This window comes from Rhinopithecus roxellana, chromosome 15 (assembly GCF_007565055.1).
Source record: "Rhinopithecus roxellana isolate Shanxi Qingling chromosome 15, ASM756505v1, whole genome shotgun sequence".
In the NCBI taxonomy this organism is placed as follows: Eukaryota; Metazoa; Chordata; class Mammalia; order Primates; family Cercopithecidae; genus Rhinopithecus; species Rhinopithecus roxellana.
In genome coordinates, this window is record NC_044563.1 from 1,259,935 (window position 1) to 1,281,487 (window position 21,553).

At 52.4% G+C, this 21,553-nt stretch overlaps 1 pseudogene; it reads right to left on the reverse strand.

Annotated features, from left to right (window-relative positions):
- Nucleotides 1-12,129: 12,129 nt before the first annotated feature.
- On the reverse strand, nt 12,130-16,480 carry LOC115893546 (annotated as a pseudogene).
- Between the last annotated feature and the right edge of the window lie 5,073 nt (nt 16,481-21,553).

Here is a 21,553-nt window from a genome sequence, read left to right on the forward strand (position 1 = left end):
ACTACATTCCCCACGTGTCCTTCCAGGAATTTTGTGCTTTTACTTTTCTGTTTGGATTTGGATTCCTCTTGGATTTGCTCTGTGTCTCAGCTGAGATGGGACTGCCTTGCTGCAGGTGCCTGATTCTGTTGTCATGTCCTCTGCAGCAGGCCCTGTCTCCTGTTGGCTCAGACACCCCGTCCACAGGGTGCCGAGTTACACTGAGAAGGCTGCCAGGGCCCGGGTCCACTTCCTCTTTCTATTTATGTAGTCCAGAAGCAAGACAGTACTGTTTTAATTACTGTAGCTTTATGGTCTATTCTGATAGCTGTCTGGGAAATCACCACTCATTCTTCTTCCTTTATATTTTGCTTTAAAATTTTTAATGGCTATAAAAATGTTTAAAAATTGTAAAGACATCCTCCCAAAATTTAATGGCTACACTTGCCTATACATTTTTGATGAGAATTTTAGAGAAAACTTGGCAAGATAAAAGTAATTATTTATTTTAATTGGAATATCATTAAATCCATAGGTTGATTTTTAGAGACCTGAAGTTATAAGTGTTCTCAATCAAGAAACCTGTTATAGCTCTCCATTTATTTACAACTTATGGGTAGGAGGCTTTTTTTTTTTTGAGATAGGGTTTCGCTCTTGTTGCCCAGGCTGTAGTGCAATGGTATAATCTCAGCACATTGCAACCTCCACCTCCCAGGTTCAAGTGATTCTCCTGCCTCAGACTCCTAAGTGTTGGGATTACAGGCATGAGCCACTATGCCCAGCTAAGTTTTTGTATTTTTAGTAGAGACTGGGTTTTGCCATGTTGTCCAGGCAACTCCTGACCTCAAGTGATCCAGCCACCTTGGCCTCCCGAAGTGCTGGGGTTATAGGTGAGCCACCGTGCCCGGCTGCCCCTAGAATTCTATAATTTTTAAATTATAATTGGGAAATGTTGTCACGTGATATTTTCTCTACATGGTGTCCAGAAAATCCGTTGATTTATAATGTTGTATCTTTACTCAGCTTTTGTTCTAGTTGTTGCATTTCTTCCTTTTAAATATTTTGAACTGTATTTACTTCTTAGTGTATCCCAATGCTATCATTCAAAACAATGTTTTAATAAGACAGGTAGTAGCTGCTTCTCCTGATGTTTCACTTCTATGTGACATTTAATATCACTTCCCGAGGGATAGTCTTCAGAAGTTAGATATTAATAGCTTTTCAAGTTTTTCTTTTTTTGTAACATACACGGATGCTGAACTGTAAGTTTTTGAACTTTGTTGAATTTTACCAGCTTTTGGAGCTAATACTTGAGTAGTCATAGGTTTCGTCATTTGTGAAATTCCAGAATTACATAAATAGACTTGCTGCTATCTTCCTGCCTTGCTGGAATAAACCATACTTGAGCTCAGTGCCTGGCACATAGTAGTTGCTCAATAAATATCTGTTGCGTAAAATGAATGAAGGGGCAAGAACATGGAGAAAACCAGCTCTGTGGTTCAGGCATGAAGGGCCTGCTGCAACGGAGGTGTAGGGGCACTGAGAAAACCCTCCGTGGGGCCAGGCACGGTGGCTCACGGCTGTAATCCCAGCACTTTGGGAGGCTGAGGTGGGCGGATCACGAGCTCAGGAGTTTGAGACCATCCTGGCCAACATGGTGAAACCCTGTCTCTAATAAAAATACAAAAAAATTAGCCAGGCGTGGAGACGTACACCTGTAGTCCCAGCTACTTGGGGGGCTGAGGGAGGAGGATGGCATGAACCTGGGAGGCAGAGCTTGCAGTGAGCTGAGATCGCACCACTGCACTGCATCCTGGGTGACAGAGCAAGACTCTGTCTCAAAAAGAAAAGAAAAGAAAAGAAAATCCTCCCTGGTCCCCAGCCCCGGGCTGCAGCACCAGGTAAGGGTGAGCTTGCCCAGGAGGCCTCACCGTCTCTGACGCCCTGAGGTAATGGCGGCCACACCTCACCCTGATCCGGCCCACCCATGGTCCAGGCTGGCACAGATCCCACACTGATACCTGGAAGAAGGTGACTCAAACCCATCTGGGGCATAAAAGCTACCTGCCTCTGTCTCTATTATTCTCTGGACACAGTATCTGAAATCCAATTAAAATTTATGAGATAGCAAGAAAGGAAGGTAAAATGAACCATGGCCATGTGATAAAACAATTAATAGAATCCGACTTAGAGATGACTCCAATGTTGACACTGTTGCACAGGGACTTTAAAATAACTGACAGGCTGGGCACGGGGGCTCATGTCTGCAATCCCAGCACTCTGGGAGGCCAAGGTGGGCGGATCCACTCACCTCAGCCTCCCAAAGTGCTACGATTATAGTCCCAGCTACTTTGGAGGCTGAGGCAGGAGGATCTCTTGAGCCCAGGAGCTAGAGGCTGTAGTGAACTGTGATCGAACCACATTGCACTCCAGCCTGGGCAACAGAGCATGGTCCTATCACAAAAATAACAAAAGTCAAATGGAAACAGCCTCTCCACCCCACCCCCCACCCCCCCACAATATCAACATTCTTATGATAGGCTAATTAACACACTGGGCAGAATTAAGGAACGAATCCATAAACTGGGAGACAGGTGAGTAGAAATCATCCACAATGAACACAAAGAGAAAAAAGAGAAAGAGCGAGAATTAATCAAGCATCCAAGACCTTTAAAACACTTCAACGCGCTCTCGTGAATGTCCACTTATGATCCTAAGAGAGATTGTGGAAAAAGAACTATTTGGAGAGATGATGGCTGAGAGTCTCCCAAAGTTAGTCAAAGACAAAAAAAAAAAAAAAAAAAAAAAAAAAAAATCACAGATTTGAGAATTTTGGAGAGCCGTAAGCAGAATAAACACAAACACTCCTGTTAGAACTAATAAAAAAAATCCAGCAAAGGTGCAGAGTACAGTATCGATACACAAAAATCCACTGAATTTCTATACATTAGTAATAGACAATCTGAACATGAAATTAAGAAAATTTTGATTAATAATATAATAAAATACAGAAGCATATATGTGACCAAAGAAGTATAAGAGTTAAATGCTAAAACCCCCAAATCCTGCTGAGAGGAAGTAAACATCAGCAACTGGGGAGACTGCCCCTGTTCGCGGGCCAGAGGTACAATCATGTTAACACAGCAATTTGTAAATCCAGTATAATCCCTGTCAAAATCCAGCAGGCATTTGTGCAAATTTTGACAAACTGATCCTAATATTTACACATGAAAATGAAAGAAAAGCCACAGATTAGGAGAAAATATTGACAAATCATATAGCTGATAAAAGATTGTATCCAGAATAGAAAAAAGAACTAAAAACTTAATGACAAAAATAACTTAAAAATCCCGGTATGGATAAAACAGCTTTTTTAAAGAACAAAATTTAGTAACCAAGACAACCTCATGCTGGCTTCATTATAGACACACAGATCAATGAAACCGGATCAAAAGTCCAGGAAGAAAAAAAAACCCTTTTATGTAGATTGTTAATTGATTTTTGATAAAGGCAGAAACAGAACTTAATGGGGGGACAGATAGTCTTTTCCACAAATAGTGCTGGGACATCTGGATCGCCGCATGAGAAAGAATACGTTTGGAATCCTACCTCATATCCACCACAAGAATGAACACAAAGCGGGCTAAATGAAAACCGGAAAGTAACACTTGTAGGAAAGCATGGGAGAAAGTCAAGGAAGCTGCGGGCCAGGGGCAATTCCTTAGCCATGACGTCAAAAAGAAGATCATAAAATAAAACATTGATAGGGTGAACTTCATTGAATTTTTTTTCAAACGTGTGCTTTAAAAGACACTAACGAGAAATCGGAAGATAAGCTGCAGCTCAGGAGGATGCATTTGCAAATCATATCGTTGATGAAAGATTGCTCCCAGAATGGAAAAGGAACTCAAGAATTAATGACAAAAACCACTCCGTTAGAAACAGGCAAAACATCTGCATAGACCTCCAATTTCATAATTTGTAAGAAACGTATTGAGTGCTATACACCTCCCAGTAACAACTGCTTTACTCTGCCCTGGTCCTTCTAATGTGCCCTGTTTTCATTAATACTACTTTTTAATAATTATGGTTATGTCTGTAACCCAACATTTATGGTAATAGGCTATTTAGTTTCCAAACATACAGTATTTGCACTATCCCTTTTGTGACTTAATTTCTAATATTTTTTGCCCTGTGGTTGGAAGACATATTTCTGTATATTGATCATTTGACTATCAGAAAACTGCACTGTGGCTTAATGTTTTAATCAATTTGTAGACTTCTTTAAATCCACGTACAATTGGCTTGTGTTTTCCCTCCCTGTTATTGTCAGCTATTCTGTGTCTCTCGCAGGTAACATTGTTGAATTCCATCCACACTCTTGTGTCTTTTAATTGGTAAATTTAATGTATCCGTTCTTCCGATAACCTGTTGTATCAGGATCCAAAAGCCCCGCGGTCTTAAATCAGGTTTTCTATTTTGCTGTAGTCTTTCTTGTTTCTTATTATTTTCATGACCATGTTCCCTTCCCAGGGCTGGTCCTTTGAGGAGCTGCCAAATGAAGACCTTTGTTGTCCCAGGACAAGCTCCATTGCGGAGGCCGCAGAGGCCACTAGGAAGACAGATCCGAGGGAGAGTACATCCCGCTCCCCGGGGACCAGGCCAGGTGCAAGGGGTGCCCTGGCTGAAACTCAGTGCCTTGGTATTTTTGGAACCTACTTGGGGAAGACAAATCTGGGAACCCTGTCCTCCTAGTACTGAGCGTTTTCTGTCTCGGAAGAGGGGGTGATTGAAGTTCACTTCGGGAGCTATCTGTTGTTTTCACTTTGGGGGACTCTGGAGCTTTTAGATGCACGAACAAGGAAGAGCCTGCAAGTTTCCTGGATGCAAATGTCTCAGAAGGAGAATGTGTGTGTCGTGTCGTACGTGGGTGCTCCCCGCTGCCCTCCTCTCAATCCTCGTCAGTGCCTGACGAGCTCTGGACAGCACACCGAGGGATCCAGGCTGGTGCCTTGGGGCTGAGATTTAGGAAAATCATGTCTCCTCCCTCCCACTGAGGTCTTTGCCTGGGACCTCACTTCCTAGCTGAGGAGCAGCCTTTTTCCACGACAATCAAAAGTGGAAAGGTCCTCCTTGGGACAATTACTCCAGAACTCAGGTGGTGGGTTTCACCCTGTCCAGGTGGCAGCTGCAGGCCCAGCTGCTGAGCACCCCACAGCATGCAGAGGCCGTGCTGTCCCGTGGCTGCTCTGCACACACGATTTCAGAAAATCCATAAAATTGATTAATCTTTACCCCGTCTAATCACTAAAGAGAGAGACGGCACAAATTAGCAAAATTAGGAATGAAAGAAATTCTATAGCTATGTAAAAGGATAAAAGGGACTATTCAGAACTTTCAGGTCGATAAATCTGACAACTTAGATGTGATGGATACATTTTTTGAAAGACACAAATTATTAAAGTCAATAAAAAAATAGATAAACCAAATAGCCACGTGTTTGTTAAGAAAATTAAACTTGTAGTTAAACAACTTCCGACAAAGGAAATGACAGGTCAAATTGTTTCACTGGTAAATTTCAACCAGCAGTCAACAAATAGAGAATCCTGACTCTGTACAATCTTTTCCAGGAAACCAAAGACCAGAGAACATTTCCTAACACATTCTAGGAGGCTTATCCTGATACCAAAACCAAACAAAGATACGGCAAGAGAACTACAGGCCAATACCCCCCAGGAACACAGAGGCGAACATTCAGCAAACTGGATACAATAGTGTGTAAAATGATAATATATTATGACAATGTGGAGTTTATCCCAGGAACGCAAGACCAACTGAATATTTGAAAAATCGGTGCATTTCTCCACATTCACAAGCTTAAAAAGAAAAGCCATATGATCATCTCAATAGATACAGAAAAAAATCTGATATCCATTATGCATTTATAATAAAAACTCAAGCCAAAGGAGAGCACAAGGGAATGTTCCCAATCTGATAAAGGGTTATCTCCAAAACAGATACAGCAGACATCATGCTTCCTAGCATAAGATTACCTGCTTTCCCCCAAGAGAAGGAACCAGCAGCAGTGCCTACTCAAAGTGTCTCTATTCTGGTTGGTGCAGTGAGGCACGGAAAGAAAACACGCACACACACACACACACACACACACATAGATTGCAGAAGAAGAAGTAACACAGGGCCATGGCCATCCCTGTAGAAAATCTAACAGAATCTTCCAGAAAGCTACTAGAACTAATAAGTGACTTAAGAAAAATGGTAGGCTGTAAGATCAGCATACAAAATCAGTAGTCAGTAATAAAGGGATAATTAACCCCGTTTTAAAAATGATAGACATGTCTCCAAAGAAGAGATACAAATGGCAAATAGCGCAGGAAAAGGTGTCGGATGTCACTACTCATCAGGGAAGCACAAAACAAACTCACAGTGAGGCATCGTTCCACACTGTCTCTGGAACAGCGTCAGTGAGGCCGATGATCTGTGTTGGTGAGGACGTGGACGAGTTCGAACACGCCTATGTTGTTGGCGGGAACACAACATGATTTAATCGCCTTGGAGAATAGTTTGGCAGTTCCTCAAAATGTTAAACATAAATTTATCCTATGATTTAGCAATTCTACTCCACCCAAGAAAAATGAAAACGTGTCCACCCAAAAACGTGTACACAAATGTCCACAATGGTATTGTTCTAAGAGCCACATGGTGGGAGCAGTCCATGTGTCCCAGCACCAATAAATGGATTCACAAAATACAGAGTAGCCACACAATGGGGTATTTCTCAGCTATAAAAAGAAATTAAGTTCTGGTCACCGTGACATGCATGAACCCTGAAACCTTGCCCTGAGAGGAAGAGGCCAGACACAGAAGGATGAACACAGCAGAACTCGATTTGTATTCAGCAGAGGCAAAGCCGCAGAGGGAGGAGAGATCAGTGGTGGCCAAGGCCGGCGGAGGAGCTCAGCGGGAGGAGTAGGGAGTGACTGCGATGGGTACGGCTTCTTTGCGGTGATAAAAATGTTCTAGAATTACATTGTGATGATGGTTAGAGCGTGGTGACGGCTGGACAACTCTGTGAATATACTAAAAACCACCGAATTGCGTACTTTGTGTGGGTGAAGTGTGTGATACGTGAATTTTTATCTCCATGAGGCCACTAAAAATCAATTGCATTTCTGTATTACAGCAGAAATTGAACTCAAATGTCATTTAAAATTACAGAGAAAACATGAATCCTTATAAATAAATCTCACAAAAGATGTACAAGATATGCTAAGGGCACAGCTGGGAGAAAGTCAAGGTGAATGAAATAAATGGAGGCCACACCACATTCAGAGGCCAAACTCTTGGTAGTGACGGGATACCACGTCTTCCCACATGGGTTGATGAATTCAGTACAATTGCAATCAGAATCCCAGCACTTTTTTCTCTTAACAGAAATTACCATGTTGAGTATAAAAAGTATAAGGAAATGCAGAGGACCTAGAATAGCCAAAAGAATCTTGAAAAAGAGAAAAACGTTGGAAGACCAAAGATGTGTGATTTCAAGACTCACCGTAAAACTACAGTCATGAAGACAGAAGGGGATTGGTGTCAAGAGAGAGAAACAGGTCAGCAGAACAAAATATACAGTATGAGGAGGGGATTTTAAACCATGCCACCACTTTGAAAAACAGCTTGGTGGTTTCTTAAACGGTGAAGCCCACGCTTTCCATATGACCAATTCTACACCTAGGTATTTAGCAAGAGAAATAAAACCTTTTGGCCGTACAAAAAGTTGTCCATGAATGCTCACAGCAGCCATGGGTGAAGTGTCCCAGGTTTGCTTCTGGATGGGATGAAGGCATTGAGCAAGTCCTCTCTCTCTCTTTCTCTCTGTTTCTCTCTTTCTCTCTGCCTGCCTCTCTAGACAAGCCTGGCTTTCCAGCTGACTGTCTTGTTGCAAGATCCTATTTTGAATATCAAAAAATGAATATCAGCTTTCTTGGGATGATTAATTTTATGTGTCAATTTGGAAAGTGTTTTTAGATGAGATTAACTTTTTTTTTTTTTTTTTTTGACATGGAGTCTGGCTGTGTCACCCAGGCTGGAGTGCAGTGGTGTGATCTCGGCTCCCTGCAGCCTCCACCTCTACCTCCTGGGTTCAAGTGATTCTTGTGCCTCAGCCTCCCGAGTAGCTGGTATTACAGGCATGTGCCACCACGCCCAGCTAATTTTTTGTATTTTTAGTAGAGACGGGGTTTCCCCATGTTGGCCAGGCTGGTCTCAAACTCCTGACCTCAGGTGACCCGCCTGCCTCGGCCTCCCAAAGTGTTGGGATTATAGGCGTGAGCCACCGCGCCCGGCCCTGAGGTTAACTTTTAAATGGATGAACTTAGGGTGAAGCATGTTGCCTTCTGTAATGTGGGTGGCCTCCTCGGATCAGTTAAAGTCTTGAATACAACAGAAAGCCAGGCTTCCCAAGCAAGAGAGATTCTCCAGCAGACGGCCTTGGGGTTTCATCTGCTCCATGGGCTCCCCTGGGTCTGCAGCCAGCCAACCCACACTGCCCACACTACCCACACTGACCACACTACCCACACTACCCACACTGCCCACACTACCCACACTGCCCACACTACCCACACTGCAGATGCTGGACTCACCGCCTCCATTACCCCATGAGTCCCCGCCTTATAATAAATCTCCTTCTCACTCTATGCACCCCCTGGAGACCCTGACACAGCTACTGTGATCCCAGGGAAAGGGAACCTCAGAGAAAGGAGCCCTGTGTCCACCGGACTTTCTCTCCAGGGATTTGCTGACACCTCCACTGTGCATGGCTGGGGTGAGAAACCAGGCAGAAAACAGCTGCTCCGAGGCCAGAATTACAGTTAGAGAGTTCAGCATCCTCCCCGTTGTGGGGGAAACGTGGAGCACGAGGCCTTCCAACAAGAGGCCCTGGCGTCAGCACAGACCACGAGAGGGCTGGGCTCGGGATCAGCGCAACCGAAGGACCCTGCCTGCATGGAGGCGCGTGATCCAATGTTCTTTCCTTGCTGGCAGCAGAAAATGTTACTGGCTCCAAAGGAAGATGACAGCATCCTGCCTCTCTGCTGATGTACGTGCACAGCATCCAATGCACCCAGGACCTCTCAGGGCGCCAGACCCTGGCTCTGTGCTTCAGTCGCGTGACTTGGGCAAGCTTCTCGTTTCTCACGCCTCAGTCTCCTCTCACCTCACAGGGTTGTCATGAGGCATGCTGGGCACACGCAGCTCAGAGAAAGGATGGCTTCCTCCTTGCACCCTCACTTCCCTCCTTCGCCTCTCCAGCAGGTGGGCTGATTGTGGAGACGTCTCCTGGCAGCGTGTGTCAGCCAGGATTTCATGCCGACATTGAGAATTAGCGTCCATTCTTGCGGGCATCAAGTCACAGAAGGACAAAGCCCTGGAGGCAGAGGAGGCTGCTGGCTGTTCCCCAGGGCTCCACATCTGTGGCTGCTGGTCCCCCAGAGCCCTGAGAGTTAATAATCCATGCCTGACCTAGGGCAATGGAACGAGGTCTTACCAGGAAAAGCAGGGAGGTCCTCTGCCTTCCTAAAAATTACCGTTTTATCATCAAACGATGAACATGATAATTTTTAAATCTCAACGCTGGAGATCCCAGGAAAACATTCTCTCAGGGGCAACATGGAAATGGCTGCGCTTTGCACAGGGGTGATCCAGCCCACACTGTCAATCTGGTGAACTCCCTCACTCTACAAAGCTCACCTCAAATCCCGCCTGCTCTCTGCACAGAAAGCCACAAATAAATTGCTTCCTGAAATAAAGAGCCTGACTCTGTTTTTATGATGTTTGATGGCTCACAACTTCGATGCCTCACCCATCCCTCTTCCCATGTGCTCCACAGCAGGGCAGGTGCCTTTGGTGCCAGTGAAAGGCTCAAGCCCTGCAGCCTCCTGCCCATGTGAGGCCATCACCCCATCCCCGAGGCATAATAACAGCCCCACGCCAGCTCCTTTCCTGAAACCACCTGCACCTCGTGGATGCCGAGCTAGGTAAGCACCAGACCCTTTCATCTCTTCCTGGTGTGTGGGGCATCATCAGGGTTGACGGAGAAACCACATTTGGGTGGGGTCCCTCCTCTTTTCCCAGAGTGACCACAGCAACTCCACTATTTCTTCTTTTTTTTCTTTTTTCTTTATTTATTTGTTTGAGATGGAGTCTCGCTCTGTTGCCCAGAGTTCAGTGGTACCATCTCTGCTCACTGCAGCCTCTGCCTCCTGGGCTCAAGTGATCCTCCCACGTGAGCCTCCCAAGTAGCTGGAACTACAGGCACCCGCCACCACGCCCGGCTAATTTTTGTGTTTTCATTAGAGATGGGGTTTCATCATGTTGCCCAGGCTGGTCTCGAACTCTTGACCTCAAGTGATCCGCCTGCCTCGACCACGCAAAGTGCTGGGATTACAGGCGTGAGCCGCCGCGCCCGGCCAGCACTCCCTTATTTCTGATCCAACTGCATTGTCATACAAAAATCACACCTTGATCACGTTTACAGACTCATTTGTACGCATAGATACATGTCTCTGATTCCATGCACTGCAATAGTCATTGCATTTAAAAAAGAGGCGGACGCACGTCTCCCAGCTCCTTGGAAGACGGAGCCTCTGAGGGTTCCCTGGTTTCCACCTGAAAGGCCGATGGCTGCTTTGCAGAGACCGAGCCCTGAGACTCCTACCTTTCTATTCTGAAGAGGGAACATTTCTGCACAAGAACCTGGGTCAGGGTTCATGTGTCTGTCCCTTGCGTTCTGCAAAGGACATAAATGCTGCAGTTCTAGGGGCCGCCCGGGTCCTGTGGAAGGAACTTGTCCCTGCCGTCGTGGGGGATGCAGCTGCACATGGCCTGTGGACGTGCTCCAGGAAGGCGCCTGCGGGGGTGGCTGTGAACTCCTGCTGTCCCCAGCACATTCCCTGTTGACACATCCTGGCTGGGAGATGTCTCCGCAATCAGCCTGCATGCTCCAAAGTGAGGGGGAGAGGGGAAGGAGGGAGGTGAGGGGGCGAGGAGGAAGCCATCACTTTTCTATGAGCTGCGTGTGCCCAGCAGGCCTTGTGACAGCCCTGTGCACATGAGAAGAGACTGAGGCGGAAGAAATGAGAAATAAAAACTGAACGTGAGCTCAACTCATCTGGCGTTCCCTTCAGTACAAAATGTGAATTTCATATCAGTATTTTGCGCAACCAAGTACAATTTGTCCTATGACGTTTCTTCAGCCACTGAACAGTGTAAACTGATTCCCAGCTTCTGGGTTGCACCACCACAGGGGCCAGCAGGCCTGGGTCCCCCGAGCCACCTGCAGAGAGGGGGTGCAGCTAGGACGGCCCAGCACGTTCCCTGCAATCAAGTCTCTAGAGGGGGTGACAGACACGGAGCCTGAAAAGCAGTTCCATAGTGTCCTCGGCTTCTCAGCACTGAGGGATGAGCCCACACACCCATCACGAAACAGCCAGTGACCCGACCCACACTGTCCAGAGGATGGGGCTGCGTAGGATTCCCACGGGGGGAGACACTGACCTGGACAAGGGAGGGCAAGGGACAGAAGCTCCCAAGATCCAAGGTAGGGCCCTGCTGGCAAAATGGCCAAGAGCCCCCTTGCACCCAAAATGGGCCCTGAGGTCCAGGGCTGCAGGAGCAGAGTGGGGAGTCCGGCCAGCTGGAGGGACAGACACCAGCGCTCACTGCCTGTGTCACCACCCTCAGTGCTGCCCACAAGAGGCTGGCCCACTGGGTCCCACCACCCCAAACCCCAGTGCCAGAGCCAGGCCCAGCTCTGCCACCCCCTGCCACCCCGCGCGGCACCCAGGCCACGCTGGTGCGAGGCCGTGGCTGATCCGTTCTCAGAGGAAGCTGAGGAGGCAGCCCTGCCCTCGGTGTTTCCCAAGCCCCCTTATCCCAGCAGATTCCTCTCCGGGAAGATAAGCTCCCAGCTTAGCCAGGGCGGGTGGGAAGTCAGAGCTGCTTCCTTAATTGGCATTTTCCAGTTGAGAGCACATTCTCTACCTTTTTCACTTGGATCAGCTAATTGCCAAATGTTTTCATTTTTGAGAAGAAGTGAAATTGCAGAGATGTGGGATTTAGGGAAGGAATGCAAGGATCAATTCTGCCTAATTACGAAATGTCTCAGCGGTCACTGTGACGGGTCCCAGAGTCGGCCGTGTGGACCCCGGGGCCTCCCGGGCGGTGGGGCCCAGGGCTGTGATGCAGATGTTTACCTGATGTCGTGGCCTGAATCTGGTTTACATTGGAAATCAGACTGTTTACAGGCCAGCACATCTGCCTCTTCCTCTGGCTCTCCTTCATTTTGCTGTAATGTTCTGCAGGTCTCGCTGGGGTCTCTGTGGGAATATCTGTGACACGGAGTGAGCCAGGCCAGCCAGGGGCGGCCCCATCTGGGGACAGCAGCTCACGGCCTGGGCCCGGGTTGGCGGTGGAGATGGGGGAGGGTCTGGGGCCCCTGGGCAAGTGGTGGGGTACACAGGCCGTCAGCCCTGCTGCAGGGTTCCTGCGGAGCACAGGGAAACTTCTCCATCCCTGAAAACCATCGCGGGGACAGTGGAGTCATCAGGATGCTGGGACCCTGTGGTGTGTTCTGGAAGCAGAGGCTGGGCGTGGGCACGGGAACCTGTGATTGTCCCTGGATACCAAGAGGCCCACAGGGCCCCAAGTGCTCAGACCCCAGCTACAGATCGGGGCCCCAGTCGTGTGTCAGGGAAGGAGAGGAGCAGGGGCCACAGACGGGGTCCAGGAGGGCAGGGGGTCCAGGAGGGCAGAGGGTCCAGGAGGGCAGGGGGTCCAGGAGGGCAGAGGGTCCAGGAGGGCAGGAGGTCCAGGAGGACAGAGGGTCTAGGACGGCAGGGGGTCCAGGAGGGCAGAGGGTCCAGGAGGGCAGAGGGTCCAGGAGGGCAGGGGGTCCAGGAGGGCAGGGGGTCCAGGAGGGCAGAGGGTCCAGGAGGGTCTAGGACGGCAGGGGGTCCAGGAGGGCAGAGTCACAGCAGGATGGGTGCTCCCACTATAGGGGACTTCACCCCAGCAGCCCCTGCACTGCCCCTCTGACAGCCTCCACCTTTGACCCCCCAGACCAATGGGCTGCTGTGGCGGCTCTCAAGGCTGCGGCTGCCGGCGTCTGAGGCCCTGCTGCTCTTTGTGGGGATACTGATGTCCTCCCCAGATCTCCCGGGCCCGCTCTCAGCCTCCAGGCTGACCAGGCTGCCTGGGCCTCCTAGGACGCAGCCCTGGGTTTCCTCCTCCAGGATACTGGATGGGAATCTGCAGCTGCCAACATCCACCTGCCGGCCTTCCCCTCTGCCCTGTCCCCTTGCTGCCATGGCCTCCTTGGTCTTCCCTGAAGAGGCAGAGAGCGGCTCCGTCCTCAGTTGCCTTCTGGGTCCATGGGAGCTTCTGACCTCTTCCCAGCAGGGGCCCTGGGGACTGCGTCCTGCCTGGTCCAGGCCTTCTTACCCTCACCTCCCTCTGGGCTCAGGGAGCTGGGGCCACACAGCCCAGAGAGCCTGGTCTACCCAGGACAGGCCACCCTCCTCCTGCTCCCAGGAGTGCCTACAGCCCTGTCAGTTTCCAAGGGTGTCTCCTTCAAGCAGCCTCGTCAGGCCGAGCCACCCCCAGTGTCCTCTCTTCTCCGGCAGCCACAATCCCTGCCCTTCCTCCCCACCTGCTCAGTCCTGCAAAGCCTCCCGCCAAGCCTGACACCTGGAGTTTCTGTCTCCCACACTCCAGGGGCCTCCTCCACATGTCGATGACCTCTGACCTCTGTTTCAGACCCAGAGCCCCTGGGTGCACCAGCATTGGGTCCCGATGGCACCAGAGTGTTCCAGGCCTGGGGCACCGCACTCACTGCAGACCTGGCCTGAGACTCAGCATCCGGGCAACCCCATGAGATCTGGTTTCTGAATGGCGTCGTCACCTGACTGGGAATACAGGCCACAGGCCCCGTGGTCCTTTGGGCACTGATCCCTCTCCCACCCCCAAATCCCACCTGAGAGCAGCCCATCAGGCAGGCCCCGTGTATTGGATGCCTCTAAGCATCAGCCTTGATGTTCCTCTAATTCTAGCCCTGGCGTCTTCTCCCTGGGACACCCTGCTGCTCCCTCTAGCTCTGCCCTCCATGGTGACTGCAGACATGCACGTTCAGCCTCTTCCCTCCGGGACCAAACTCCTCAGCTGCTCCCACTGCTCCCAACGTGCCATCCAGCTCCTCAGTCCAGTAGCAAAGACAGGCACAGAATGGCTCCCGAGCCCATCGCTCTGGTCCGGAGAAGGAGCCCTCCACCCTCCAAACTCCATCCTCTGTCCCACTCACTGGCCCGCTCTGAGAACCCCGGCCAGAGACACCAATGGCCAACAGACTCCACCGGTTCCGAACCACAGGACCAAGGAGGCTGCTCCGACAAGGGTCACTTCAGACTCACTCCCCGTCAGCCACCGCCTCATGCCTGCCGTGGGCAGCATTGGAGGGACTGGGGGTAGTCAGTCCGTAGGCCTAACGGGCTGGTCCTTCTTTTACCTCATAGGCAAGGTAAAGAAGGAATGTGGAGAAGGGGAAGCTCCCCCGAGAAATCCCCGAAAAAACCCCAGAAAGGAGAAAAACAAAGGAAAGGACTTGAAGGGAAGGAGGAGAGAAGAGAAAAGCTCTCTGCTCCTCCCTCCTTATCCTCCCCCCCAGGGCTTTTCGCCTTCCTTCGCGGCTTTCGACTTTCCCCCTTCTCTTCCCTCCCTTCCTCCTTCCCTTCCTTCCTTCCTTCCTTCCTTCCTTCCTTCCTTCCTTCCTTCCTTCCTTCCTTCTCTGCTCCCTCCCTCCCTCCCTCTCTCCCTTCCTCCTCCCTCCTTCCCTCCCTCCTCCCTCCCCCCTCCATTCCTTCCTTCCTCTCTGTAGTCAAATGCGGGTACATGAGATTTCCCATCGTCGCCATGGGAAGTGCATAGTTCCGTGGCAGTGAGAACATGCCCATGGCTGTGCCGCTGTCACCACCATGTAGCTCCAGCACCTTTTCATCTGGCAAAACTGGAGCTCCGTCCTGACTAATCACTCACTCCCATCGGCCCCTCTCCCGGGCCCTGCTGACCACCATTCGGTCATCCTTCTCTTGACTCTGACTCCTCTGGGGGCCTTCCCTCTGTGGGGTCACCGCATTGGTCCTATTGTGAGTGGCTGGCTTCACTGGGCACGAGGGTGTGAAGGTTGGTGTGTTGCTGCTTGTGTCAGAGCACACTCCTTTTCCAGGCTCGGTAAGACCCCGATGTGTGTGTCTGCCCCGTTTCACATCCCCTCACCTGCTGGCTGTTTCCACCTTTGGGCCATTGTGACTGCACGGCTATGAGCATGGGGGTCTGAGTTCATTCTGTGTGGCCATAAAACAACCTCTGAGATGGGGTAATTCATAAAGCTCACGGTTCTGTCAGCTGAGAAGTTCAATGGCATATGGCCTTTCTGCTTCTGCTGGAGGAGGTCAAAGGGGAAGCAGACACGGGAAGAGAGATAAAGCTCAGGGATGTGTTGGCTTCAGAACAAGCCCCACTCATGGGAACAAATCTATTCCCATGGGAACTCACCCCGTATCACAAGAGGAGAATCACTCCCAGCACCAGGCACTCCCCAGGGAGTCACTCCCACGCCCCGCACGTCTCCCTCCCCTCAGGCCCCATCTCCCTGCGCTGCCACCCTGGGGGTCCCGTTTCAACAAGAGTTTTGCTGGGAACAGAGGCACTAACTACATCCGGGCCGTGGCAAGGGCTGTGCAAGTGTTGGAGTCTCTGCTTTGATTTCTTTTGGGGATAGACCTAGGACTGGAATGGCGGCTTCACAGGGTAATTTCCTGTTTACCTGTTTCTGGAAGGTGCACACTGAGCTGGCCAGAGCAGGCGTGTGTTTTCCTCTGTGCTCCTTCCTGCCTTCCAGGATGCAGATGAGATGGCAGGTGCCCCAGCAGCCCTCGTCAACCACAAGGCATGGCTTCCTCACCTTAGGTTCAGGGAGCACAGAGACTGAGGGCCGTGGACTCCTGGTGAGACGGTGGCGCCTCCATCGCAGGCCCGCAGACTCTGTATCCAGCCCTGCCAGAAAGGTGACAGAAATGAAAAGTCTGCCTTATGGAAGACACGAAGACAGGGTTATTCAGAATTTTTGGTTCTGTATGGTCTCCTTAGAAACATTTAAAAATGAAAATGACCCATGTTCATGGTGAAAAGATGAGCCACGGCCTCCGGCCCAGCAGAGCCGAGAGCCACCGTGATTTGGGTTTGTTTCTCGTTCCCCTATTTTCCCACATAGGCACCGACGCTTTCCCTGACAGCATCATCATCATGCAGCCAGGGCGGCTGACCCGCGTCTTCCTCACCACGTGCAATGGTTTGAATCAAGGGTTCTCACGGCCTCGAGCCACGTGGAGGCTGTGCCTTGTGTTTCCTGTGAGAACTCTTCAATCAGCGCCATTCTCAGCCTCCGCTCTCCAGCGCTTCTGTGGCTAGACCTGCATTCGGGGCTGTGGCTGCAAACACAGGAATAATTTATGGCTCTTGGGGCACTTTGCTGGGCTGCTTCCAGAAAAGTGGACCGCTCCCTGCAAACCAGCACTGCCCAGCATTCTCATCCCGCCAGGCTGACTGCGAGGCTGCTGTGGCGTTGCCACTTTGCTGGGAAAAGGCCTCTTATCTTTTATTTCCCTTGCATTTCTTTCAATTCTACCACTGACCATTTTTCACACATGCGGTCATCATTGTAGTTTGCCCCATTTTGTGAGGTTTGGTGTCTTCTTCATTTTAAAGCTTCCTGGGTTTTGAGGAGAGCATATTGTGTCATTGTATTGAACAGGTGTTTTCCCCAGCTTGGATTTGTTTGGTCATTAGCTTGTTTGCTGCTATTTTACAATAGTTTGTTTTTCTTCATTACAAAAGGACTGTGCTGAGGGTCCCCCAGGCTCACCATGCTTCGGGGTGTGAGGCAGCAGGGGCAGGCAGGTGTCCTTCCTTCTTTGAAGGGTGGGTTGGGGCAGGACGACAGACCGTGGGGTCACTGCTGAGGAGGGAAAGGACGGGATTAGGACTGTTCTCTTCCTGGCCTCAGGAGCTCCCCCAGCTCCTTCTTGTGGCTGCAGAAGAAACCTCCGGATTGTCACGGAGAGTGAGTTTGCCCGTGGAGCCTTTCCTGTCCGGCTCCCATAGAACAGGCTGTGAGGTCCCTGCACCGAGCAGCACGTGCCGGGCCAGGTCCCCACGACTTTTGGGAAAACCCAGGCCTGGGTTACAGGAAGCAAAGGTCTTTAGATGAAGGTTTTAAGAATGAAAATGAACCCGCAGAGTGGTAAAGTGAGTTGGAGCCTGGATGCCGTGGGGTAAGACAGCCACAGCCAGGCGGGAATCCCGCTCCTTCCTTTTTCCCTGTCCCCACCTGCCGGCTATGCCCTAGGGCAGGGAGCAGGGGCACACTCGGACCCCAACCCAGCGCCCACCCCCCTGCCTGCAGGCCTGCGAGGTCCCACAAGCCCTTGGCAAGCAGGGACGGCCTGGGGCCAGGTGTGGGCGAGGCTCAGGATTTCCTGGCACAGCTGACTTCATGTTATGGCCTGGCAGCCTTGGGTGGTGTCGGCAGATGCAGGAAACCACGGGCCCAGCACCCTGCCTGTCCCGGCTGTGGGTGCCAATGCTGAGTGAGTTCTGTGGCTGGTCACACAGGCAGCCCGGTGGGTGCAGGCCATCCCGGGGGATGACCTTGCACTGCCTGGTCCCCGGGGAGGGGAGGGTCTCTGTACTGGCCGCACTGTTTGCTGCGTGCTTTTTGTTTGCCAAGGGCTGCAATGTTTGCCGTCTGCCGCCGTGTTTGCTGCCGGGTGAAGAATCGCTGGCCCTGTGTTGTCACCTGGGCCCACCATGACAATGTCCCCACCCCTGCTGTGGGACTCAGGGGCAAAGTACCCTGCTGTTCACGCTGCAAGTGACAAGGGCCCTGGTCTCTGAACCAGGAGCCTCTGAGCCCTGCCCCACAGGGGTTGAGCCCTGACTGGGAGCAATGTTCTATGGGGGGAGACAGCGGCTTCCTCACTTCCATATACAGCCAGATGCCATGGGCTGTGGGGAGTGCGTCAGGGTTGTGGGGAGTGGGACAGGGCTGTGGGGAGTGGGACAGGGCTGTGGGGAGTGGGACAGGGTTGTGGGGAGTGCGTCAGGGCTGTGGAGAGTGGGACAGGCTGTGGGGAGTGGGGCAGGGCTGTGGGGAGTGGGACAGGGCAGTGGGGAGTGGGACAGGCTGTGGGGAGTGGGACAGGCTGTGGGGAGTGCCTCAGGGTTGTGGGGAGTGGGACAGGCTGTGGGGAGTGGGACAGGCTGTGGGGAGTGGGTCAGGGCTGTGGGGAGTGCGTCAGGGCTGTGGGGAGTGGGACAGGCCGTGGGGAGTGGGGCAGGGCTGTGGGGAGTGGGACAGGGCAGTGGGGAGTGGGACAGGCTGTGGGGAGTGGGACAGGGCTGTGGGGAGTGCGGCGGGGCTGTGGGGAGTGTGGCGGGACTGTGGGGAGTGTGGCGGGGCTGTGAGGGAGCGGATGGTCCTGTAGGGTATCCGGGGGTCTGTGCTCAGGCTGTGGGAGGTGGGGCTGGCAGGGGATCCTGGAGAAACACCTTTGGGGGCTCAGGTTTGGTGGAGCCCCCACTTCCACAGTGGCTCTGAGCGGGGCCTGGGTGGGTTTTCCTGGCAGCGGCCGAGGGTGGGTGGGCCTGGTAGGTGCTGGGCTGCTCAGAAGTCAGCCAGCTACATGTTGCCCACCTCGGCCTCCCCAACCCTCTGGAGGACCCCAGGCTTCTCAGGGCCCAGCCGTGCTCTGTCCCTGGCGCCCTTCCGTCCCCGGACACTGCTCACCCCTGGCAAGGGCTCTGCCCTGGAACACACCCTGCTGGACCCTCAGATCTGGTCCCAGCCCTTCCCATGTGACTGCCTGGGTGCTCCCAGATGACTGGGATGTGGGGAAGGATCAAAGAGCACTTTGGTTGTCTCTGTAACTCTTCTAGTGATTAGATAAGGGCTGGATTTAAGGATTACTTCTGCAATGCAAATAGATGAAAGGAACAAGCTAAATAACAAACTCTTCCCATTCCCAGAAAAAAGTCAGCTCTGGCACCGTTCCACGTGCCCTGTCCAGCACATCCCCTGAGCACAGACACAGGCCCCTGGACCAGGCGCGGACCCCTCCTCATGCTTTGCAGCCCCTCACAGCCGGCTCTGCGCCCCTGGGGCAGGACCGCTCCCTCTTCTTCTTCTTCTCTGTGTCACCTTCCCAGACTCTGCACACAGTCGGCACTACATAAATGGTGGCTGTGAAGAGGAGACAAGCAGCAGAGCAATGCCACAGGGAACAAGAGGGGCGCTGTTGCCAAGGCCAGGGCCAGGGTATCTGTCCTGAGGCCTGAGCCCCACACGACCCAGGGCCCCTGAGCCCCATGGCCCATCTCACTGCTGGGGTCGAACCCCCAGAGCCCCTGCTGCCACTGCCTCAGGAGGTCAGGTTGGGGTGCAGAGTGGGAGGGATGGGCGTTTCCAGGGAACCCCTGTGTAGGTGGGATCCGGAGGGCTTGATATCCTCGAGCTACCAGCCAGCTCCACTCCTAGGACAGGCCTTACAGAGTTCAGGATCTGCCAGCTCCCAGGGGCAGCCTCAATGTCCAGAGTGGATGGGGGTTTCTGTGGGTTCACTTCTGCCCCCTGCTGGGATGCTTAGAAGAAGAGCTCAGGGACAGTGTGGCCAGACCTCGACCCAGACAGAAGACACTGTCTGAATGACTGGGGAAGCAGCAGAGACCTTCACAGAGGGACAGAGGCCCAGGAAGCAGCGGCCGCAGCTGTAAGCCTCCGGCGAGAGCCACGGTCACAGAAGACCCACTTGGTGCCAGGCGTTTTGCCTTCACAGTGGCAGAGTCTCCCAGTGGCCCAGGAGAAAAGGAAATACGCATTCCATGCTGCGTGCCAGAAAAGAGAGGCTGAGGCCCAGAGGCTCAGGCCACCTCCCCAGGTTCACCTCATTTGGAACATCCCTTCCCATCCCAGGGTGCTGCTACAGTCTTCTAAGGGGACTTCCTCAGAGGCCATCAAATGCATTGAAAACTGTCTGACTCTGTTCCTCGACCCTAAGCTGCTGGAGGAGGGGCGTGGAAGCAGTTTCGGGGTGCACCTGTGTGTTCAGGTGAAGGTGGAGGGAAACTGCTCATGGAGCTAAGCTGAAGCACCTGCTGGGCCCCAGGCAGGCAAGGCCCTGTGAGCAGGTGGGAAGCCAAAGCCGCCTCTCACCCCGGGGAGGGGCAGGGGCTGGAGTGACAGTGCAGGGTGAGATTTTGGCCAGGCACAACTCCATCCATCCCTGCATCCCCAGGAAGCCACAGACACCCAGGTCCTGAGAGCCTAGTTCTCAAGTGTCCCTCCTCCCTTGGGTGCCCCCGACCAAGCCAGCCCTAAGCATGCAGCTTTCAACTTTCCCGTGCACTCCCTTTCACTCTCCAGTGCTGAGGAGCAGGAAGGAGATGGCTCAGAGGTGTGAGCCCCTGTCCTGTTCTCAGAGGGCCACAGCTACTCACTACCTGCTACCAAGAGAGGGAAGGGTGGGAGCCGTTCTCAAACCAGCATCGGTGCATGCCATGAAATAGAAGTCGTACTTTATCAACTAGAAATGAGGGCTTGGTTTCAGGCATCTTCCCTAGAGGCCCCGGCTGAGCCGAGGCTGGGGTCTGGTTGCGTTGCTCTGATGGTGTGCACGGGCGGGCTAGGCACTTGCCCAGAAAGAGAAACCCACGGAACAAAACTTAAAGAATGTGTTGTTTAACTTTTAATTTTTAATTTAATTTTTGTTTTTTCAAAAGCATCAAAGTCATTGTGATTGGAAGGAATGCACACGTTGAGTCTGGGGTTCTGTCCCTGGGCGCCGAACCCGGCGCGGAACCAGCCGGGGACATGGCCCCCGGAGAGCCGCAGACCCCAGGGCTGGGGGAGCGCTCTTGGGAGGATCCCTCGCTCTCCGGGGCCGGCCGCCCCGCGGGGGTCTCCTGCCACCAGGTGGCGCCTCTCGGCCAGCCCAGGCCCAGGCCGCAGGGCCTGTTATTCCCATTGCAGTTCTACAGGTGAGAAAAGGAAGCTGGGAGTGCGTACATAGTAACTTGGAGAAAGTCGCAAGGGACGAAGGACCCTTCCCCGGACACAGGAAGCTTCTGGGGGATGGGGACAGGGACTCAGGTGCAGAGACAACCAGAGCTGCCACCGTGGGGACAGGGAAAGGGAGTCCACCCAGAGGCAGCAGAGGCAGGAGCTGCCCTCCCTTCGCCCTCCGTGGCCCTGAGCGAGGGGCTGCCACCACCCAGAGCCTGGGGACCAGGGGCCAGTGCCTGGGGATGGAGGCCATGGTCGAGACAGGCCAGGGAGGATGTGGCGGAGACAGAGGGAGGCCCAGGTCAGCTGGCACAGGGCAAGGAGCAGGGGAGCCGACCCCAGGGCCTTGCCCTTGTCACGCCTCCTCCCATGTTCCTGCTGGCCCCTTTC